A 25,496-nucleotide genomic window follows, 5' to 3' on the forward strand; every position below is an offset into this window, starting at 1 on the left:
TCAAGACGAGGTCTCAAGTGTCTTTTGAACCTAAAAATACCTAAATCCTCCTCACCTGCTCCTACATTGTGGTAGGAAATACACAGGTATGTGTTTGAGGAGACAGCCTCGCACTGTTATAAATATACTGTTATTTTCCCCTGTTGGACAGATGCTTTCAATGTTATCTTGTGAGCACATACATTATTACAGGAGAGGCTGTTTTCAGTCTCCTAAGCATTTAATAAACTGAGTAAACCGAGGCAACTGGTTAGAAGTCATTATTCTGATCATTTTCTTACTAAAATGTTTTGGTGAATACACATTCTCATTAGTTCAGGGATGGAACCAGCACCTGTTAGGGAAAGGCACTAAGGGGCCTGAGTGGGACATTTCCAAATGAAATCAATGTAGGAAGCTGCTCTGGGACATGGAGATTCTCGTGCTGGAATAGAAAGGAATCCTCTTAGACCACAGCAGTTCTGCAAAGCAGACACTATGCAGTAACTTCTGTAAATGTGGGTATTAACTTACTGTTCCTAAAAGTGACTCAGAGAGTCCTGCAGAGCAGAGCTGTCAAGTGACCACTGATGACATTAAACACTTCTCTGCAAAAAAAACCCACTGCTGCTAGGGGTAGATAAAAGAATTAGCAAGGCTGCAATAGCATCATCTAGCAACTCTCAGCAATATTCAATTCCAGTTACTACCTCACTGCAGCTCCTGATAGTGGTAGTGTGCTTTACATATGGCCGCAGTAACTGAGTTATCTTTCTCTTGTGTATTTGCTTCAGTGAACCACAAAAATAAATAGGCTAGAAATTATAGGATAGTAAAATGCAACAATCTTGCTTTCACTTAAATCAATGAGAACAGATGTCCTAGTGGTACTTTGTAATATACAGCCTCCATTCTAGCTTCTTAATTCCAGACTTTTCCCAGTAAAAGATGAAAACAAAAGCCTTAATGTAAATGAAAAGTTTCATGTTTAACAGAACAAATGGTGACTGTTTTGTTATGACTGGTTGGGTTTTCCTGAGCCGAATAATGTCCCAGGTCAAAACAGTTCCTGCCTCTCTGCTGCGTGGATTCTCTGGGGGTAAATGCACATTGCAGCCTTTCCCCGGCTCAGACTGTGCTTCTCCACAAGGTCGTATTTTCCTGAAAATTGGAGGGACTTAATATCTTTGAAACATCTCCACTACTGTCAGACTAGGTTGAAATTGAGGAATGGGTTCATAAATTTTTAGGGGCAGGAAGAAAGACAAATAAACGGTATGATCAATACAGCCGCTTCCAATTCAGGCCTACGGCCTGAATATGTCTTAGCCCGCTTCCCCACAGCACAAAGACACTGAGTTTTCCCCTAGCACTTTTCCTCAATACCCAGGAACTTTCTTTTCTTTATCAGCTACTACAGGTTTACATGATTTTTTTAATCTGCAGATTTCTATCAATTATTTTGATCTTGCAGTACGTTTAATTGAATAACGATTCGAATCAAGATGATGCTGAAAGTTCCAAAGAAGTGCTTCCATCTGGATGGGGATTGTGCTTTTCAGGCTTCCCCACGCACCACCCTTTGGTTTGTACCCCAGAGTGGTCTCAGAGGGCAGCTGGATTCCACTCAGGTGAAGCCAAGGCACGAGCTGGATGTCCAGGGGCCTCCTCGTGCTGTCTCATCACTGCAGGGCCCTGGCTGAGTCGTGCTGACCTAAGGCTCCCCAGAGCTGTGCAGCTTGGAGGCCAGCTCCTCACCCCAGCCCTTTTGCTCTGTGGACCTGCTCTTACCGCACTGCTCTATGTTGTACAGAGTCACGTAGGGTCATACTCCTGAAAGACGGATTTTGGATCAAGCCTTTCAAACTTAGCGGCCTCCAAGCATCTGCCTGTGCATGCAAGGTCCTGCGGAGGCCAGGCCAGTCGTGCTGATGACTTCTCTGACAGATTTGACGCTCCTACAATGGGCTGGCTTCGATTAGTGGGAAGAGACCCTAGAGCCCATAGGCAAAGGAGCCGTTATAATTAGGCAGGGGTAAATTATTAGCTTCTCAGCACTCCAACAGCAGTCTCCGTACAGCGCTGCTGCAGCTCTCAGTACGCTCTTTTTCACAGGCATGAGATATTGGAATTGTAATGCCTAGCGAATTCTGTGAAATGTTGTGGTGCTCTGCAACGTGCAAGCGTTAGGCAGGCCAAGCACACAGCCCGGCTGGCCATTTCCCTGCACTTCCCACCCGTGGCAGGCCGCAGAGCAGGGAGGCGGGTGGCAGAGACCCGCGCGCCCGGTGCGGGCCTGAGCAGCCCGTTCCCCTGCACATGGCCACACGCTGCAGCGGCCCCTCGGCCACCACCACAGTGAGAAGGCACTATGGAAATGGCATTACCATCCTCATCAGCGGTAACGTCCTAGCTGGAACCAGAACAGTACTTAGAATCCTGGCCCGAGAGATCAAATTTGATCTCCTACAGTCAACCGCGCCAGACACTTCCTCATGCAAAGGTTGGAAACCAGAGCTCCTCAGTACTGATTTCTTTGCCTTTTTGCAGAGATTCAGGGAGTTTGGACAATCCCCTCTACCTCAAGAGAGCGCCTGGAATTACTAGGAGACTAACAAAAGCTCTCTTGATGCACATTCCATGATTTTCTCCAGTACAGTCGGATTTCAACACCAGAACTCCAATCGTGATTCTGCCCCATGCTGTTTAGCAGCGGTACATCTTTCCTTACACCTTTCAGGTACATTTCTGCCCAGCAACATCACTGCGGTGGTTCTGGTGCTGTGGCTTTTCCAATGCCAATTCCCTAATTTACAGGAGTTAAAACTCAAATATTTTTAATCCCATAAGCTTGCAACTTATTCTACCAGCTGTCAAGTCAAATGCAATATATATTTTTCCTCCCACAAAATTTAATTTAAATTAGTTCAGCTGTTTTCCTTTATAGGAGCTCAAGAAGGGCATGAAATGAATACTTGACTATGACTAAGAAAATATGTGTTCCCAGAGAAGCTAAACAAATCACAGCATTTATTCCACTGGCTGCTTAGCTTACTGCAATCTTCTTTTAAATATATTGCTGAAAATGTGAAATAAGTAATAGTTTTGCTTTGCCTAACAATTACTAAACATTTACATTAAACATCGCTCAAAATTGCCTGAAGAGGAATTTTAACATCTTAATGCAACTTCAATATGGGTGAAGGATCTGCCGAATATGAGGGCAACCATAGCAGCAACTCCGTTGACAGCAGGGAAGTGCGATAAACCGCAGCTCTCTAGTACATGCTGCAAATGAGACAGTCACAGGGGCCTGGTGTTCAAAACCATTTGTATTTTGCTACTAAAACCCTTAGAAGTGTGCCCTAGTGAGTGCACAGAGCTCACTTTCCATGTGAAAAGACAAGGGCCAAGGAGAAAGGGAGACTGCAGGAAGGGCCCAGGAAGGGGGCTCAGCTCCTGGCCCGGGGAGCACACGGAGAACCCAGCGGAGGTCACGGCCATTGCAAGGACAGGGAAGTCTCCCTTCATTCCTCTCAGTCCTCAAGTTATGAGATTAGTAGTTTCTCCATTTTTCCAAGCTGTTGAGTATTCGTGCTGTGCAGAGACAAAACATTTCTGTCGGTATTTAAAGAAGATGGGGAAAGTACACAAAATATTTGATCCACTGACCACTGAATATGCTTCCATTAGAGGTCAAGAGTGAGCTGCGACTCAGGATGTGGAAGCTGCATTTTGCTGTGCCTAGATAACTGATCTTTTACATTACAGGTATAGTTTGTTTTCATACCAACCTTACCATCAGCAACAGGGAAAACCTCTACAGTCTCATAATAGATATAGACCATTTCTTCCCCTCTTTTCATTCTTCATGTTCATCAAATATAGCTATCAAAATGTTCTTAGTGTGTCCAGTGCTTGATAAAAGGAGTATCAAAAATAAAAAATAAAATAAAATAAAATAAAATAAAATAAAATAAAATAATCTATTTGAGGTACCTTTCCCCTTGAGATAGCCAAGATATCTATTCTCATTCCTATGAAAAGAAAAGAAATGCCATGACTAACACATCATTTGTGATACTGTAATGGAAACCCATTGCTAAATTCTTAACTCTCTGTGACACATGCAGAGTGTAAAATAACCGAACACACTGAATCTGAGAACAGCATTAGTCATCCCTGCCTCTGATGTTTCTAACATTTTCCTGCAAGAGCTCTTTGAACACAGAAATTGTCCCTCAATTCTCTTAGAAGATAATCAAACCATTAAAATTCTCTTTCAAAATTCCAGTCTTATTACAGCTATACGTGATATTTGTCTCTCTGGACCATTTCTGAATCCAGCACCATTAACACACCAAACTGATTATCAAAATGTCTAAAAGCATGTGGGGAGTTGCTTTTGAAGCTTGAGGAATAGGGCGCAGTATTTCAGAAAAACTTGCAAGCATTTCACTGAAATAGTATTTGGCATCATCAGAACATGAAACTTCAGAGTGTGTGCTATGTATAAGGAGCACAGCAAGAATGCTGCACTGAAAAATTAATGAAAGTGAAACAGATTGCTTTATTTCTAATTAGGAACAGTAGCTGACTAGGATGGGAAGATTTCACTGAAGATCCGCTACAGAGAATTCTCCTACGCTACTTTTCTTGGACGTATAATAGAACAGGAAAAGAGAAAGGAAAAGGGAGATTTCACTTGCCCCTCACAAAAAATGCTGACCTAAATTCTAAAAACAAAGGCCTCCTTGGGGTATTAAATCCAAGTAGTGTTATAAATACTATAAAGCACATGCAAGATTCAGTCCAGATTTAACTGAGGTTCTTCTCATTCTGTGGGAAACAATTCTTGATAAATAAATAAATAAAACTGATAATACGTGTTATTGAAGGGTTTGCCCTGGGACTTTAGCTGAGGTAAGTTCACTTAAAAGAGGGAAAAGGGATTTTACCTTTTCCGGTCAAGACCTATAGATGAAGTAGTTTTCTACAAGCAAGCTCTTACCCGGGAGTGGGGCCAGCTGGAGTAATCTGACTTTGCAGATACACAGCAGAGATGATGACACCTGAGCCAGCCATTGAAGTCTTCCCCTCTATGACATGAACGCACACGATTCATTAGACCTAACCCAAATGCCATAGGATGAGGATGAGATAAGCACTTGCCATGCCAAGGCCCTCCATAGCTCGCTAAAATGTAAATGTATGCAGCTGTATACGCAGATTAATGGCATTCCTTCACAAAAATGAGATCACTCTGCATGCTGCAAGGAGGCTTCATGTAATAGTCTCTGCAAACAGCCCTTTGTAATATATTCACAGTTGTTTCTCATCTCATTGTATTCTGAGGGTCTGAAAAGAAAGCCCAACAAATTTCACTGAAAACTTCCCACTGGTTTCAGAAGTGGTAACAGGATGAAGCTCTTAATCATCAGCTCTGAAATACAGTGAGGAAGAAGAACCTGAGCATAGAGATGTTATCTAGCTTCTTCCGCAGCTCAAGATATTCTTCAGTGGAAAAAGAAACCATTTTTATTTATCTAGTTCTTCCAACAAGGATATCAGTGCAGGAGTTTACAGACGAGTAAACTAGGGGAGTAAGTTAACACACAGGTACCTAGCAAATCAATAGCAGAGTCAGAAACGTAACTCAAGAGAAGTATCACATTTCATTTCTTGTGACCACTGATTTATAGCATTATAGGCAGTCACAGAGTTTCTGTAACTACATGAAAATATGTGTTCTGAGGGATGACTGTCAAGCTATTACAACCCAGACACATGAATCAAGAAACCAGGCTTGTCTTCCTACTTCTGCCTCTAACTATGGGTTATATTATATTTCTCCCTCTATATTTTTATTTCTCCATCCGCAAGATGGTGACTTCCTTCCCCAAACAGCTGCAACACTGCTTAATTTACAACAGTAAAGTGATTTGAGACCCTTGCATTAAACAATACAGAAACATAAAATACTCTTGTTTTTAAGTTTATCATTACCATGAAACAAAATAGCTATTTTGAAGCCATACTGAGAGTGTGTGTATTATTTTAATTTCGAGTGCTTTGACATTCTGTTGTATTTCCATTTTAGAGTCTTCATGGGGTTTATCATATTTTGTATTTATAAGACTATGCTTACAGTATAGTAGCAGCACGAGATAATAAACTCATTACATTTATTATGGAGAAGGGAAAAGATTAAATCTGCCTGTTCATTTTATATCCCGGTAAGGAGGGAGAAAGAAAGTACAAAACTGCAAGGCTCCTTTCTGTTGGGTAGGTGCCTCTTGTGGAAAAGACGAGTTTTTGGGTGTCACTGCAACCACCATTTTAAGTCCCAAAAAGAGGAAAAGAAGACGGGGTTAACGAAATGACAATTTAAATTTAGTCAAATATTGCCTTTGATTTTGACGCCAAGAAGTTTCTGAAGTTTATTTCTATTTCTTTCACTGAAGTGAATTTAGAGCTGGAAGAATAATCAGTCAGAAAGAACAAATAAATTTCGTGTCTGCCTCTGGTAGTTGCCTCAAAATAATTGGAAGCATGACTGCTTACGCGGTTCCCCTGCAACTTCAAAAGTGTACAAAATCACAGAAAAGGGAATGCCATCTGTTTGTTGTTAGGGTCATGTCTTTTATTTTCCTACTTACACTCCCACTGGATGCAATGAGAAGCTTTCGGCCCTTCATAATGAAAATGACAAAACTTTCTTCTCTCTCCTATATTTGGGTTACAGGCAGCTTCATTATGTGCCTTCCTCTCCTCCCGAGCAAGTTTAAGTCTCTGTTAACTACTATTTTGCATGAATATCTATAAAACAGAAGTGGCAAAGCCGGTCAGCACCTTGTAAGAGGGGGAATGTGACACTCCAGGAGAACGGGGCACCTCCCTCGAGTCCCAGGGCTGGGCTCAGGAGGTCATTAAAAGCAAAGGCCCTGCAGTAACAGCCAGCGCGCCCGTGCCGTAACGAAGGCAACATGTGGCAACGTGTCGGTGAGCGGGGCCGCGCCGCGGCAGCTGCGGCCCGAGCCCGCCACAATATCCGACCCGAGCAGGATATACGCGGGAAATGGGAGCGCGCCTTGGCCGCCTCCAGCCCTTCATCTCAAGGGGCGATTTACAAGGTGCTAAAAGGCTCCAAGCTGCAAAAGGTACGTTAGGCAGTTAAAAAGCAGCTTTTTATGATCGTTTCTTCTGTACAGTACACGTTGTTTCATTAATCAAATGCTTATTCTATTAAAAGCACCGACTTTTTTAGCTGGCGGGGCAACAAGCTTTACTACTGTGAAATGGCATTAAAAGCCGCAGACTTCCCCACGGAGCCTTCATGAAGTCTCCAGCAGCGCCCGAGCGCGGCCGTCCGCGTCTTGCCTGCCCTCTGCTCTCCGAGGGCAAAGACTGTGGGCCAGGGCCACGCGTCCTCCCCGAGGCGAAGTCACCTCCGCCATCCCGCCTGACACTGAGGCGATGTCACCTCCTCTGTCCCGCCTGACACTGAGGTGAAGTCACCTCCTCCGTCTCGCCTGACACTGAGGCAAAGTCGCCTCTGCCGTCCCGCCTGACTCCGTGTCTGCGCGCGCGAGGGGGCTCCGAGGCCCAGACCCTCCGACCGCAGATGAGAGGAAAGTAACTAGCGTTTTTACTGAACTTCAAAGGTGAACACAGCAACCGTATTAATGAACGAGGAAAAAAAAAATGATGTTAACATAGCAGCTGCCTGGGCCCATAGGGCTAAATCCTCATGGAATTAACTTTAAACAAAATCAGTGTAGATACATTATAAAACACACATGCTGCTGGAGTAATTTAAATTTGCCAATTAACCACTGCCTGTTTCAGAGGTGCTACCAAGTTTTATGCTCTCTTTTTTCTAAAATATATAGTCAAAATCCTGTAAAACCTTGTACAGGTGAAAAAATAAGTCAAATAAATGCATTTCAGAAAACATATAACAGCATTAATAAATTGTAAAGTCATGCCATTTAAACATTTCAATACATTAAACACCAAATTGACATCTAACATGTGATAAAGAGTTTTTTTATATTTATAGGAAATGTAGGTGACCATTTTGAAAATGTTGTCCAAAATATTCCCACTACTGCACACTGATTATTTTGAGGAAGAGTTCATAAGGTTGGGTTGTTATCTGAAAACAGCAATTTTAAATTATTTATAAAAATGTCAAACACTCCCTTAAACAAAATTTAGAATTAGATTTAGAATTAGATTTTTTTTCACACTTCTGATTTGCTATTAGGAAAGTAGACGGAATAAAAAAATCAATATCTAAACCAGCTTCTTCTAACTGCTGCTGTCTTTGCATTTCCCTGCACAATGAACAGGTTGCGGTGAACTCTAAGGAACTGACTGCTTATATTCATGTTTAAAATCAATTTTAGCATGAGATCAGCCAAAGAAAATGTTTAGCAGGATTAAAACAATCATTTACATTTACATTTCGCCAATCTGTTAACGACTTACTAAGTAAACGTTAAAGAAAAGCAGCCTCTTATTCCTGCAGAGTCAGCAGCTCTCTGCTTTCTCAGGAATACTTCAGAGCCATAAATTTTGGCTTCGTTTTTTGCTCAGGTACACACATGGCAAAAAGCTACAGCTTAGCAAATTAGAGACTCATCATGGTGACAAAGCCGACACAAGCCTACCTAGATCTTCAAATATGATGATAATTGCTAATTAAATATGCAAAAGATAAAATTAATCCAACTAAATCCCTATACGACTTAAGCAAAATAAAATGGAAAGTTAAGAACTAGGAGTGTTTTACCCACAGCTCTCTGTTGACTGAGGTAAAGTCCATGGACGGAAAGGGGACATGTCCTCTTTGAGTAACACACTAAGTCACACAGTAGTGAGCAAAGTAATATTTTATTAGATCATTTAAGTCCAGTCTCAACAGAAGCTGGGGAGAATATCTGAGAGACACTTCAAAACCCTTTCCCAATTTAATATGTTCAAGACCTTCTTCCCCAACTGCAAAGTTCAGTAAACCACAAGCTGGAGTTGCACATCTGGCAATCCGGCAGGTCTCTTTTTTTTCCCTTTCCTTCTTCATTAATCAGCAGGTTGGCCCTTTTCTGACTCACTCCAGGAGACCCTTGAAACTTTGTGTGTGTAAAAGAGTAATTCTTAAAGCATTTCTCCATGGGGGTAGTTATTTCCCCTTTGTACATGGGATTAAACTGAAGAACAGAAAATCTAAGTGACTTGCCAGAGGTCATACAGACAGCCAAGAAGATTTGGTGAATGAGCTGGATGAGCAGCTTAAATTTTAAAAAATAAATGAGATGAAAGAAAGAACACAAAAAGTCCAGAAAATGTAGAGAGCAGAGCTATGAATTATGATCTAGTTGTAGTCAGTCCACCACAGAAAAATTGTCTCTTCTACCCTGATGATACTTGGGATAAAATACTCAGTGTCAGTCTCCTTGACAAATGGAGCACTAGAAAAGCCCTGAATGCCAAATTATCTCGTGGATGATAAATTTGCTATAATACATAAAAAGACAATAAAAATCAGAAGTCCTATCAGTATAAACTTTTGTGCAAACTTTCTACACCTAAACTTCTATAATTTTAATCAAAACTTTCTTAATGTATCATTAGAATGCAATTATGTTCTGCTTTTCAAGAGATTTGCAGAAGAAAGCACAACTTTCTCCTCTTAGAGCTGAAAGTCATTTTTTGAATCTTGCAGTAAGATTGTATTTCTTCAGAAAAAATACCCTGAATAAGCCTAGTACAGCTTATGATTCTGGATTAGATGCCCTTGAATTTTATCAGGTTTTAAAATAGACATAGGCTAGCCAGTGTATGTGCTGCAGTATCTACAGATATTTCATTATATACATTTCCAGCAAGTAAGCAGCTTAACAGATACTGTGCATAACATATTTTTCTTATTTTTAGACATCAATTCATAATTTGCCTTAACAAGAGTCTTTTGCCAGCAAACATCACTCTCAACAACAATGCCATCACGAATAGCTATGTTGTTACTGCTAAATTAGGAACCTCACGAAACTGCACTAAAAAGACAAGTTAATGAAAGACTGGAGGCATTCACCACCTACGCTGTTGGAAGCTAAACATGAATAGGTCTGCACATGAAGAAAAAGGCCTTAAGATATCTCAGGAGAATACCACAAGAAATGAATAAGGAGTAAAGTAGCGTCTCTATAAATAATAGCCACTACAGGAAGAAAAAGGCAGTTGGGGAAACAGGTTCACTTGGTGGAAGCAAAACCGAGCCCAGGTAGTTCTAGTTGCACCCCCCTGGGGGGCTATTAATGTGATGGCAGCTTTAAACTACGGGGCAAAGAGGTGCTGCAGCTTGACCCCAGAGCACAAGCCATGGGGTAGACTACGGCTTGGGGGCTTCCTGGCTCCTCCATGGCTCCTCAGGCCCCACATCTCTCCCTCGCCATCAGCCTTGCACTCTCTTCCAAGGCACAGGCGCTGGCTTCACCTCTCACAGAGAATTTCCAAAGCTGGAGCTTGGATTCCTCCATCAGAGTGGAAAGAGGTGGCAAAATTCTCCATAAAATACAGCGTTTTAATGAACCTAACAAAGGAACTGTATGAGCACTGTCCATACATCACCCCAATGGTCAGCGATACTGTACCCAAGTGGAACAGAATTTCTTCCCACCATCTCTACGTGCATCACTGGGATATATTTGAAGGGAAAGAGCATACTAATTGCACTAAATAAGTGAAGAGAACTTAGCCAATTGTGCTTACTGTTTCTTTAGTCTTACCTGGGGAAGAATTAATGGAGCTTTCAGTGAGTTTCAGAAAGCTACAACACCAAGCGGAGGAAATTACTACTGCATATATAGCAATCAAACCAACATCACTTCCACTGGTAATTATATCCCTACCCTTGTTATGCACACCTTGGTTACATACTAGGTCTCGGGGTAATGGGCACTTCTGTTTTGTCTATACTACTACTGACTACTTTTCTAAAGTAAGCTCAGTAACCAAATATATCTCCTCCTGGGGTTTCATAATGAACATGTTGCTTAAATGATCAGAGTGTCACTTCTCCCAGTACATTGGAGGCACTTTTATTGAATTTATTTGAAAAAAAGAAGTATTGTAAAATGACTTCATGGCTCATCAAGTTTGCTGGGATATTGACTTGACTTGAAGAAAATAGCTTATGTCTAAGCTACGCAATGACAGAGAGGATGGTAGGAGGCAGGACAGCTATGGGAATACAGGTATTGTCACAATGGACATAAACCTATAGGCCCAATCCCACCTCCTGCATTGGACAGCCCAGAAAATGTCCTTTACTTTTCTCCAAGATTGCACAGGAGACAGAGACATGGTGAGCTTTGATACACAAACAAGTCGTAGCCCACTGACTTAAAAAAGTCTTGCACTGACTTAAAACCTTGAACAGAAGCCGTTTCCAAGGACTGCTTTTGCAAAGCTTTATTACCACTTTGGGCATTACTATCCATAAACACTCTTCGTCATGTAAATTTATAATGATTTCTGTGGTTTAGATTTTTATATAGCTACATTTTGAGAGAAATAGAGGGGTTTTTTTCCCCCATGCCACCATTACATTGCTTCTATTCCCATGAAAATTGAAACAATTCACCTAAGGAATTCTGTTAATTCTTTTTTTCTGGGGGGGAAGCAACTTTACTATTTCATTGTGTGAACTGACACAAATGTGAAAACATCACAAATCAGTTTACACATTTGTTATATTATTTCACCTTTGTTTAGGCTAAATAGACCCTCGCCTACTGGCATGCACAAGAAGGCTGCATTTTAAGGGATCCACGGCCGTTAAGTGCCTTTCTTGGCTTTCAAAGGAAATTGCAACAACACAAATGTGCCTGTGATCCAGGCCTTAGCCTGTGCGAAAACAAGTTATGAACACATCTCTGGGATTCAGCATATGGTGTTACGTGAAAAGAAAACTCAACACGTATCAGCAATTACAGCAACACTTCAGAAGGCCTGTGAAAAGAGTACGCACGTACAGGGGGAACGCCAACAGCCCCGAGCCTGGCGAGGCTCAGGTTACCTCCCGAGCCCAAGTGAAGGTTGATCACGTAGCGCCGGCTCGTTCCGCGGCCAGGACGGGGTCGGGGGCGTGCGGGAAGCTCCCGCTTCGGCTGCAGAGGGGCAGCGGCCGCGGGGCATCGCGCCCTCGGGCAGGACACCCGCGCGGGAGCTGCCCAACGCCGCGAGCGGTCGGCCGAGCCCCATCTAGCAGCAACCTGTCTCTGTGGCACGCACGAGGGATCCAAGCTATCCGAGAGGATGGGATTCTGCTCCTAGTTTTACCTGGTCGAAATGTTTTTGCTTTCATCTTCCCGTATAGGGCTCAGCTCGCTGGTGGAATACAGGGAAAAAAAAATTAGGTTGCAGGCACTGCAAGAAGGAGCAGCAGGAGGAATGTCCCACCATGTCCTACAGTACGCGTGAAAGACAGAGAGCAAGATTGCGATAAATATTCTATTTCAATAATTATTCAATATTTTCAATAATAATGAATATTTGAATAAAGATATTGATGAGTAGAAGAAAACAGCAAATAGCAGCTGGGGCTGGTGTAATACAGGACACCCCTACCAAACTAGACAAACTAGACACATTCCTGGCACAGCAGCAGTGCCAGTTCACAGCAGCTACTGCCAAAACTTTCTTCATATTAAGGTTTACTTCACAGTTTTGTGAGATTCAATGCTTGTTTGGAGCTACTAGACAATTCTTGTTTCTAAAATTCTAAGACATCACTTTTTTCTAGGACTTCTTTTTTCTGTCACTTTTTTTCTTACATGCCTATGGACATTTTCTGCAAAAAACAGTAATGTCCTGAGAAACACAGATTTGGAGGACAGTGTTCTTATCAAAGTGAGACTGAGAAACTAAACCATTAAAATTCAAAAAAAAAGGACAAAAAAGAAAAGAAGTAACAAATCACCTTTGCAGTCCTAATGACACCTGATTAGGATGCTAACATATTTAGCATACCCACAGACTTGGATAATATACTTATCCTCACAACATCTCTACGAAATAGGGAATTAGCTTCCTTTTATTGTGGCTATTTTCCATGTTGGGAATTGATCCAAAAGGGTTTCAGGATGATATCTACACAACATCCTTTGGCTAGCTAAATGCATCAGAATACCTAACATTAGTTGGAGATGTAGCAGAATGATCTGGATAGAGTTCAAATTCTCTTCACTGTCGTTTATGCAAAATCCAATTTTTGTGTAAAAACAAAAGTACCATTAACATAAAGATAGTGCCATTAACGCCTTGTAGATGAAGAAGTTCCTGATCTCTTCTCCCTCAGCAGCTCCTTTGTCTCTGATCATGTTTACAATAACATTGTCATTAAAAAAAGAACAGCAAAACTTTTACAGGCCTTTCCAAGTACTACAGCGTGGTGCCAAAACAACTCCTAGCTAGAACAGGTACTTTTACAATTCCACTTTCACAGGAAGCCAATCCACTTACAAGAATGTAACGGATTTTACAACAACTGCTCTTCCAGAGAAAACATCAAAGCTAGGAGTTGTCCAGCAACTGCAGTTTGGGGTGGCCAGCCACTATGCTGGGTCCTAACGGTGAATGAAGACTTACCAAGCACTACAGCAATTCTAACCTTAAAATGGGAATCCAGTGTTGCCAAACCTGTGCAATTCCTCACCTGTGCACATCATTCCACAGCTGACACTAAACAGCAGACAACAAAGTCCTTGCTAGACTCAGGACAGAATAATCCCTCTGATTCTATGTAAATTTTCTATCTCGCTCCTCATGTACCCATAAATCCCACACATGGTGAATGCATAAACCGTGGAATAAAAGGATCAGAATAAGACAATATGAGAGAAATCCCAGAGCACTCCAATGAGAAAATGCCTTGTGGAAACATAGTTCAACTCACTAAGTCACGTTGCAAGCAGCTTGTTTGAAAGCAAGAACATCCAACACTGCAAGGTCCTCAGTAGTTCGTTCAACAACATTAAACTAAAGTCTTCTATCTGTGTTTTTAAGTTAGGAAGAATCAACATGAAGCTGAAAGCCAAGTAGGCCTTTAACCAATTATGTAAGCAGAAGAATACAGTTATCCCTATTTCACTCTTATTGCAACAATCTAAGAATTTGATACCATGAAGTGCCTAGGAGCCTACAGAACAGCATCTATAAAATATCTGAAGGTTTCGATACTTTCACATGATTTTTAATTTCACATGAGTTTTAATTACAGCATAATAAATGAGTTATCTGGTCTTTCCACAGTCTTCCTTAGGCTCAAAGCTAAGTATCCACTGATACAACTAAATGTTTACATATAGCTGTAGGGTTCTGGCACTTTGTCTAAAATAACTTCATACAAAAGAAATTAATGAATTGTTTGAGCTCTTCTAACCAAGAGTCATAATAAATTAATATATCTAATTAGAAACAACCTCAATGAGATTACATTAAAATCTCATTACGTCCTATTAAAAAAAAATCGATAAAACTGTGCCAATTAAATTAAGCAATCAGTAAGAGCAAGGAGATGGTCCATGTACCCCATGCAGCTCCCAGAAGTCACTTTTGGCAGCGTGAGGACGATGCTGGTCTCTCGGCGGTGCCGCAGCTCGTATCAGATGGGAGCTTTCAAACCTGCCTGGACAAATCTCTGCAAATCTCTGCACTTCTGCCTCCGCAGGTGATCGAGCTCCCCCAGCAAGGCCAGGGCTTCAGCAGAGCAGGAGGTGGCAGTTCACAGTGGGGTGGAGAGAGAAAACAAAGGAAACGCTGGATTTCAGGCTAAGCTGAGAATGACACCATAAAAATGTAATTAGAAAGCCACTTATTACCTGTTGTGGAAGCCTGTAAATGAGCTCAGCAAAGCCAAGTGGCTCCTAGCGGCACGCAGGGCTCCATCGCCCGCAAGGCTACAAGGCAGCTGCCCAGACCTGCTGCCCTGCAGCGCCCGCTGGCTCTGCCTTCCCACATCCAGCTTCAGTGAAAATGGATTTGGCTGCACTGAGCAAGAAAAATCTACCATCTCATTTCCAGCAGCTCCTGCTCATCACCAAGTGCTACTCAGTAAGGAGTGCGAAGAGCCAGTGGAAAATACGATCACTCTATATATTCCTTAGGTACAAGTGAGAAGCTGTAGGGACACCCAAGTTCTTCTCTTCAATGTTGGGCCCAAACAAAATCTCCTTTAATGGACTGGTAAAAAATGACAGGACGGATGGAGAGTCAGAGTTGCTGTATTACCAAAAAACTCTGCCATTTTGAAAAGGGGTCTGCTCTAATGTAAGAAGAATTTTTTTTTTACCTCAATAAAAAGCAGAAGGTTTTAACAATGCCACAACTTACCATTGTGACATTTACAGAATAAACATTACAAGTGTCACACTTGATAGTACCTTTATATTTGAAGTTATTTTGCAGAATTTGTACCATTACAGTTCTGAAAAGGCTAAATTGAAATGAAGTCGACCTGAAATGATTTGTTCTGCACTCATTTCAGCATTCAAAATTTTACAACTTTCCATCCTATCTGCAATAAAGAACATCAGAATTTGAAGTCCTTCCCAAAACAGTTTCCCACCATCTATGGTATTTTCTCCGTGAGCTGCATATGCAGTGTAAAGGAGACTGATGCTGTGTTATCCATATAATTTTTACTTTTAAATGCCAAAGAGTCTTTTTGACAAGGCAGCTGTCACTTTGCTTTTGAGCTACAGAATACTACAGAATGACTCCCTATGATCCCTATGTCCCTCTTGCACTCCTGGAGGCTTCGTTTTGCTTTGTTTTTCTTTTGCTGTTTTCCTAAATCTGCGATTCAGTCATCTGGACTGAGAACTGCAGGTGGAAGAAAACACAGCTCTTCTGAACGGCATTTTAAAAGGTAATGGCGGCCTCTTAGTGCTCCCTTTGATGCATGCTGTGGAGTACAGAGTTCAAAACCCGAGACCTCAGAAGTTACCACCTTCCTTATCTGCCCAGGAGATTAGCAACCTTCAGGAAAGCAAGAGAAATAAATAGGGCCCGTCTCACAAACACACGTCTGCACAACTCCTACAACACAGTATTTAACAGGGACGTAAGCCATTCCAGTTCCATCTATCATTCTAGTGCACATGCTACATATTATTAATTCAGGACCTCTGGGACAGTCCCATAAATCTGTAAGGAGTCAGAGAGTTTGGGGCTTTTCTTTTCTATTCTTTTTCAGAAAAAGAAGACCTTTCAAGAAGTTCTCTGTGATCTAACATGCCATAGGGGCTCCTTTGGATCTAAACACACATAATGCCATTTAAACATATTGTAACAACCTGTAGGATAAAGCCGCTGCTGCAGTAGTTGTTATTCAAAACATTAATACTGCAGCTGGTTTAAATTTCAAAAATTTAATAAAAGGGCTTTGTCTGCATTAAGGACTAGAGGGAAAGACACTTTCTTTTTCCTTAATAAAAAGACTGATAGAGGCACAAAAATAAATCTGAAACAAGCAGAGATGGGCTGTGGAATTCTTAAAACAGGCAGCCATCTCTGGCAAAAGAAAAGAAAAACAAATCAATACTGTTTGTAATAATAAAATAACAAAACATTGTGAGCTTTTTATGTTTGTTTTGGTTCTAAATGAAAGGCAAGGTAAGGCTCAACCTTCAAGAAATTTCTGTGATTTTTCAGAGGGGTTTAAAATTCCCCCACTGACTAACCCTTTCCTTTACCTCAGTGGAAATACCCATGACCCATCACTGAGAACGTTCCTGGTGCCGATATATGGGGTTCCTGGCTTCCTGCTGGCCTCCACTTTTTAGACTTCTTTCCTTCTATATTATTCTTATTTGTCCTTGTCCAAACGTACAGCATTTTGTGAAAAACCTAAAAAAACAGCTGATGGCTAACTTATGGTGCTGCTTTTAAAGGGGCCTCAGGACTGGGCATCATAAAAGCTCTTCAGGTGTTCATGGAATAGACTTTGGGTAGAGAAGAGATGCAGTTCCTGGGGCACCAAAATTATGCATATTTGTTACAAAGGTAGCAGAAAAAAAAGATGCTAAATCTCCAGTGGATTTATGCCTCAGAGTTCCTATTCTTGTGTTATTCTGAGTCTGCAGAATCATTTTATAGACACCAGAGACGCCCATCCAAGTCAGTGCTGAGAATGCCATCACTGCAAGGAAAGTTCCCACCGGATTTCATGCCAGGGAATGTGCAAGCAGGACAACACTGAAGCAAGGGGGGAGGTTCTGGAGGGTGGTGAGGGCTGGCCTGGTGGAAACTTTCCAATTTGCCAGGCAATTCAGTGGCCACCGTCATGTGAGGAGTTTCAGGAGCCTCATAAGGACGGCCCTCACCCAGCAGAGTTTTCACTTTGGATTTAAACAAAAGCACACATGGAAATCAGCTATCCATTGCTTGGATTATTTTGACTGCTTTAGCTTTTGATACTGGGTGCTAACCAAGTTATATTTTGATGCCTGACAGATAAGCATAGCAAAATTGTATCTTGATGAAATTCTGAAGATCTGAACTACTGACTAAAAACACTACATTAGCTATGGGACACATGAAAAGATAAAGGAATCTAAATATTTCATGCAAATGCTGTACGTAAGAGCACTTTCAAACTACTTCCCAACCCGGGAAGAGATAAAAGAGCAACAAAGCAATGTAGGGAACACTTTGAGGAGCAGAACCCTGGAACGTGCATGTGTGCTGGACAGCCCAGGCTACGCGCTGTGTTTTCCTCAGCCAGGGCTGCTCGTCTGGGGAGAAGTCTCTGCCAGGAGCCTTGAGCTTGTGCCATCTTGCATGGAAAAGGCAGAAAAAATTAAGCATTTTTAAGCACCAGCAGCTTTTCAGGGAGAGCGGTTGCTCACCTGGTTGAGCCTTCCCATTTGGGAAGATCTCAGCGAGTCCAGCCTTCCACCTGAGCACCCCCTGAGAAAAGGGCCATTTCCAAAGGTTCAGCTATTCCCCTCACTTCCTCTCTGCTCTCTTTCACATTTTTGCTTCTCAGGGAATGGCTCCTCTGATGGAGATGCACCAACATAAACACCAGGCAGGCACAGTAAAGAATCAACGCCAAAACACAGATTTTAGGGCAAGGAGGAACCCGTGGGACCATTAATTTGGGGCTGCATAAAGCAAGCCATAGCCTTCATTAAATAAATCCCAGTCTGAAGCCCAGCAGCCCTGCTGCAATTGCACGAAATCTCAAAAACAAGAACAAAAGCCAACAACAATAAAGAAAAAAAAAAGAAGGAAAAAAAAAGCTTGATGTGGAGTTTCTACTGGCAGAGAACACACTGTAACTCAAGGTAAGTACTTCTAATAAAAGAAATATGTATGAGATTTACTCTCAATATTTCTCAATTTGATTTCTCAATCAAATCTGATTTACTATAACTTTCATTGCTAAACCAAAGAGCTTCCCATTATAGAGAGTCTTTTGTGACAAACTGAGGACACTGAGATTCTGTGATTTCTTTGTGTCTGTCCCATCAAAACACATGTTAACAAATCCTTAATCTATTTCCACAAACATTTTGTAAAGGAGGGTTTAAACTTCAAGCCACAATACATTCTGCTAATAGATGCGGCATCAAAGCAAGAGGTAACATAATCCTTTAAATTTTAATCTGCACTGCTACATTTTTAAATTTACAATTATTTTTGCAGAGCTTTTCATTTAATTAAAGATTTCTAATACCTAAATGATACCTGATATTCTGTATTTACTGATTTCAAAACTTCCACCTAAAGGAAATGTCTTTGGACAGAAGCAAACATATACAATTAGGTACGAAATACGAGCTGCTGCTTACACTTATCTTTTAAGAATACTCTTTTTTCTCTTTACCAGATATATGTATTCTAAGAAATCTTTGCTGGACTTGCCAAATCCAGAAGTGACTCCCCAACTCCTGGGATGCCAAAGAACCTATTTTCTCCCTCTCATTTGTCTTCTTTCCTTCAAGCTCTTTCAAGAGGAGCCTGTCCAAGGTGCCCTGGGGCTTGGAAAGGCAAGAGCATCATGAAGCGACACAATCCCAGCTTTAACAGCCTGGGCGCAGAGATCCGGAGCGCGCGACCCAAAAACCATGCTCTAATCTAATAGGTACCACTTCCCCTTTTAATTTTTCGTAATGGGGTCTGAAATACGGACCTGCTTGAGGAGGAGGCGGCACGTTAATCCCGCTTGCCATGTCACTCTACAAATCATTGTAGAGTGCAATCCATTACAGATAGCTTGGAGGGCAACAGCACTGCAGCGCTATTCCTGATGGATTTAGAAATTATGGTCTGTGGAACTTCACAGGCATTAGGCATGAAAATAAAACCATTAGATCTTCTCAACAAATGGAGTCGCTCTTGAAGGATATATTTTTTTCCTGCTTGCAGTTGGGTTTTTATTTGTCCAAATTGGAAACACACCACATAGAGGAAGTAATAACATTGCAGTAAAATATTCAAAGCCCAATTTTTATTTACGTTGATTATCTTTTACATTTTGAAGTATTGCCTTTGTACATCCAGCTGCAAATGGTTATCAGATAGGAATTCAAAACCTTTTGTTCATTAAACCATTTTGCGAAAACACTACTTCCCTTTTGTTACATCTTTGGGCAAAGTGGGAAAGAAATATGACATGCATGTTTTTTCATTCCCCTTCCAAATTCGAAATCTGCATTCCTTCTGAGAGGCCTACCAGGCAGAAAATATACACACTTTTAGTCTCCCTGTGACCACTGTAACATGGAGAGCACACACAAAAAATGCTTCTTCCAAGTACTATTTCAATGGTTTCATGAGTTTCATGACTTGTGACTTTCATGATGAATTTTTTTTTTCTTTGAATGCGATTCAGGAAAATTCGGTTAACTTTTACACTTCATGAAGTACCAGTCCAAGCATGTGGCATTTTATCACCGCAACAAAAATATTTCTGATTACACATGAGTTTGTTTGTATTTACCTTTTGAGAACAGCTTAAGTGAAGGAAAGGTTTTTACAAATCTTGGGGTGTAGGAAAAGGTAATCTAAAGTCTTTCATCACACACTGTAAATTTGAGAAAAAAAACGGACTTCCAAAACATTTAGGAAGCTGTGCCCTGCTGCGTCGTGTAGTTTGTCCTGAGTACGAGTCTGCAGAGACCCCACACGGACAGGGATCATTAAGTGAAATGTACATTGAATAAATGTGCACCTTGCTGTAACAGCTGAAAAGCTGGAGGTTATACTTCAATTTACCAGTTCGTGAGTTCCCTCACTCATTAGAAGAGTGGCTTTACATTTTTTAAATATATATATATTTATATAAATATAACATATTTTATATATAATATATATACATGCACATATATATGCACATGTGTATATGTATATACACACACATGCATACGCATATGTTTGTATACATAATTGGTTTCCTGTTATGCATTTAGTTAAAATAGATTGTAAGGGTACAATCATTTTCATAAATTAATTTTCCTGTGCAAAATCTAAAACAATGAAAGCCCTCTGAGATTTCCATTATTTGTTAGATATGTGAATCAGCATGTAGCTTATGAAACTTAAGCTGCATAGGCTACATATGTTCTTAAACAAGATTCATAAGGTTATTTGCTTTGTTTTTTGAATGTGTAGGAGCCCTGCACATATGTCAGAATTTTAAAATAATGAAATAACTTTTCTGGGTGATCATCAAAGAAACATTAAACAAAGAGCCCTGGCTGTGTGTTTTCTGACTTGGCACCCTTATTGGCTATTTCTTATTACCTGCCACTTACATTGTCAAATAATGACTTTCTGCAAGTATTGGAGAAAGTTCACAATTACTAAGAATCTCTTCTGTGCAATGGTGTTAACCAGACAGCTCTGCTGAAGGACTTTAGTAAGATGATAAAATTATATTTCGCCTGAATGGCACATACTGTACATGGGTGTTCTTTGGACAGCCTGAAGTACATTAAAGCAGACGTTTACTCAAGGAAGAGATGCTTTTCCGCTTCAAAGCAGGATTTTCCACGAACGCGACTCACGTGACCCCCAAGGCGAACGCTTGCTGCCTCCTGCACAAGCCTCACGCGCTATCCCGGCAGAGCGCCACGCGGGAGATGCCCCAAGGCCGCCCTGCTCTGTGCTCGGGGCAAACTGTGCGAGCCCGATGGCCACGGCCCCTGCGGAGACACCCAGAGCGGCGCGGCGGCGCGGAGCATCCCAGGGGAAGCGCGGCGGGAGCCGGGGCACCGCGCGGAACTGAGGGGGCAGCTGCCAAACAGCCAGTACCTCTTCACCTTGTCTACACACCTTGCCTACCCCGGCCATAACCGCACTAATACCAGCATCATCGGGGCTGGCTGGCTGACCTCAGGTCTGCTTATGACTCACATCAAGTGACGGATGACTCGCAGGCGCATCCTACACGATTGCAGTGTTCTAACCGCTCTGAACACACGATCAGAATAAAAATCCAATCCTCACTCTGCTCTTTAGTATTTGAATTGCTATCCCGCTTGGAGGTCCCGGACACACTCAGTTTCTGTAGAGGCACTTTCTAAACACGAGGATGTTTGCAACCACTGCTAAGAATAAAGCAAGCAGGCATCTTCTTCCTAGACCAGGTGCTTCAGTGACAGATAGATCTAATGCACAGTAAGTTTGGAAAAATGTAGGACTGCATTAGTTGCCGAATTATTTTATTTGACAGATACCCAAAAAACCTAAGAAACCCACTTTTCAAAAGTCATTTTTAGCTGTAATAGAGCACCTTTCTAAAAGTGCTCAGATTTGAATGCCAAATCAAGCATGATTTTGCTGACCTCTAAAAGCATGCCATTTTTTCTGAGGACATTTTTCTTTTTTCTCAAAAGAAAAAAATAGGAAGCAGTTATTTTTGGTTAAAAATTATGTTTTCATTAAAGCAAAAGTGTTCACTATAATAAATCTAATGTAGGAATATAAATACCTGAGTGTTACCTCAAAGGCAGGTGTTAAGTCAATCAGAATATAAGTGACCCAGTCACTAAAAGACATTATAAATTGTAGAGGCTGGTGTGAAAACGTAAAAGACAATTCAGGGACAAAGTGCTAATGTAGTAGCCCTCAAACATGGTGATGGAACGAGCAGGGAAGATTCCCTCGTGCTGGGATCTGGTGCAGAACCACTGGCATCCAGGATACGGTACTGATACCTATTAACTGTCTCCTACCTCCCATGAGAAGATACTGTTTTTCTTGGATTTCCAAACCCCAAAGATTGGATTTTTTTTTCCTTAAATATCTTTACTTTGTGGACCAGTATCTCTACTCCTCACCAACTTCAAGAGCAAGCTGCTTAGTGTTTCCATTGCATATTCTCTCACACATAACAGTTACCACAACGTTTTTTCTACAGCCGGATCTACCTGACAGGAAAATCAGCCCGTATCAAATATTTAGGTACTTGTATTGAAATTGTCAAGGTAGAAAAATCTGTATCTGCTGGCTAGTGCTTTTATATTTGCTTAATGTTGAAATCTATATTTCATATTTTTGTGGTCAGGCAAGTTAGTATATCAGGATAGAAGATTGGACACTAAGTATTTATATATATGTTTTAGGTAGCTACCAAGCTGTGTTTGTAGCATTCGGGAGCCTCACTTCAAATAAAATAGACTTGTTCACAGTAATATTACCTCTGTGTTTCTATGGCCATCCTAGGGATGCACAAGTAGCTGAGAACACAAATAGGCCAGGAGGGAAAAAAAGCTATTTCAGTTATACACATATAATTGCATTTAGTGAACTGGGTTCTGCCAAGTCCATGGGACTGCATGTGACATAAACCAGTTTAAAATTAGGCCATGAGAATGTATCCAAGTTACAATCTTTCCAAAATGTGAACACGTATTAAGAGTCCCTGTTGCTCATAACACAATATATTAGCTCTATAATGCCAAAAAACTCAAAAAGCAAAAGCATTTTCTTCGGTCTTGCTTCATGAACAAAAAATGCTTTAAAACTCAACCAAGTAGCGACACTAAAATAGAAACAGGAACTCAAGAGACTATCAGTTGAATGGATTAAATATACTTTTTAATGTCTCTAGAGTGGCACATTGGAAAAGAAATCCTATAAATAAAATAACTGCAAAAGCACACACTTTGTGTGGCTGCGGGCTTTTCAAGGGTGCATGTCGTGGTGGTGAATCGGGCTTTAATAACTCAGGCGATACGACCGTGTTGCAGCACCTCTACAAGATGGAAGACTTGGAGAAGAGGGATCCAAAAAGGCTCCTCCTCGGCTGGGACGCGGCTCTCAGCGGCGCTGCCTGGGGACAGGGCTCTGCAGGACACCAGGTCTAGGAACAAGAACCTGCAGCTCTCCTGCTAGCGCTCCTAAACGACACCCCGGTGCGCCCTTGGCTCAGTGCATGTTCCACAACAGCTTCTGTCTGTCTGCAGCCTACAGAGTTTGCGTTCTCACTGAGGCAGTAGTTGCACTTGCAAAATGACATCCGTGAGGGTATGCCTACACCATCAAACACACTGGCGTGTAGCACAGAGATACCCCAGCTTGCTTGACGCGGGGTAGCTCGGGCAAGGGAAGCACCTAGTCTCAGCAACACCTACTTAATTAAAGGCTAATAGACAGTTGGAGCAGAGAATAGCTAGGGTGCCTTACTATAAGGCTTCATTCAAAAACAGACAAAAAGGAAGGGTGAGAATGAATATATTAAAAGATACTGGAAATGCATGCAACAAATTTATGCAGATCAAGGCATTCTTCCTTTACTACATCAGCAGTGCCTGGCATGTGATGTGAGCAGCATAATAATAATTTTATATATATGGTAAATATCTACCATCTGTGTTCTAGGCACGAACCATAAAATGTAGCATAAAAACATTTAAAATCAACAGAGACGAAGTTCAGGGTACAGAAAGCTTTTGATCCACAAAAATGGCAGATGTTATATTCAAGTGACTGAAGACCAAAATATGTCTGAGCTCAAGTCCAAATCAGCCTTAAAGATAAAGCTCAAACCTGTGATAGAGGGTTATTTGGCACCTTTCCCATTTCCCTAGTGAGACAGAAGGAAAGCAGAACAAACAACAACAACAACACCAAACTTCTAGTTATGTCAACCGTTTCCAAAAAGTCAATAACCTTTTTAAAGAGATTTCAACTGGTCTTTCCAATTTCAAGCCTGAAAATCCACACAAATTCATTCTCTATTGCTACTAAAGCACACCTTTTTCCTGAGCTTCAGACAAGCAGACACAAGCCCTCCCTTTTTACTTTTCCAGAGAAGCATGACTGAAGTATAGAATCATTATGGTTGGAAAGGCCCTTCGAGATCATCCCGTCCAACTGTAACCCCACCACCACCAGGCCTGCTAACCCCTGTCCCTAAGGGCCTCATCTACACATTGCTTGAGCCCTGCCAGGGACAGGGACTCCACCACTTCCCCGGGCAGCCTGCTCCAATGCTTCACCGAGTGAATTTCTGTGTGGAAATCTTTCCTAATATCTAACGTGAATCTCCCCTGCCACAAATGGAGGCCATTTTCTCTTGTCCTACCTGTAATTATTCTGGACTCACTACAACCTCCTTTCAGGTCGCTGTAGAGAGCTGTAAGGTCTCCCCAGAGCCTCCTCTTCTCCACACTAAATAACCCCAGCTCCCTCAGCCACTTCTCATAAGGTCTCTGCTCCAGCCCCTTCACCAGCTTCACTGCCCTTCTCTGGACTTGCCCCAGCACCTCAATGTCCTTCTTGCAGTGAGGGGCCCAAAACCGAACACGGGACTCGAGGTGCGGCCTCACCAGCACCGAGTACAGGGGGACGATCCCTTCCCTGATCCCACTGGCTACACCATTCCTGGTACAAGCCAGGAGGCCCTTGGCCTTCTTGGCCACCTGGCTCACGTTCGGGCTCACGGTTGTTGACCAGCCCCCCAGGTCCTTTTCTGCCACGCAGCTCTCCGGCCACTCTGCCCCAGGCCTGTGGCTCTGCGTGGGGTTGTTGTGACCAAGGTGCAGGAGCCGGCACTGGACTTTATTGAACCTCACACGGTTGGTCTCAGCCCACCGATCCAGTCTGTCCAGACTGTTCCTTTACAGTACACCTGTTACTCAAATGGTCTCGTTCTCTAGAGAGCCAAAAATCTACACATCCTGCCAAAACAAGAACTCCCTTCTCTGCTAATTTCTGCTGTGGGTGTTTCTTGGGGGTTAAGGTCGCTTTCCTTCAGAAGAGCGTGTCCTCCCAGGGGCAGACTTCTCCAGTGGCACAGGATCCCTGCGTCCTCTCCCAACCATCTTCCTTCACCTATGGCTAGTCCTGGTCTCCTCCCCCCTTTGAAGACTTTGAGGTCGTGTTGCTCCTGCTGTTTTGGCAGGATATTTCTTTTTCAACTTTTTTAATCCCCTGACCGCTACCCTAGCTACACTCTACACTCCATCTCCAAATAACCGGATAAAAGAGCTTCTCCT

Source organism: Tinamus guttatus, unplaced genomic scaffold, assembly GCF_059628265.1.
Source record: "Tinamus guttatus ecotype Peru unplaced genomic scaffold, ASM5962826v1 Tinamus_guttatus_pri_ptg000213l, whole genome shotgun sequence".
NCBI lineage: Eukaryota > Metazoa > Chordata > Aves > Tinamiformes > Tinamidae > Tinamus > Tinamus guttatus.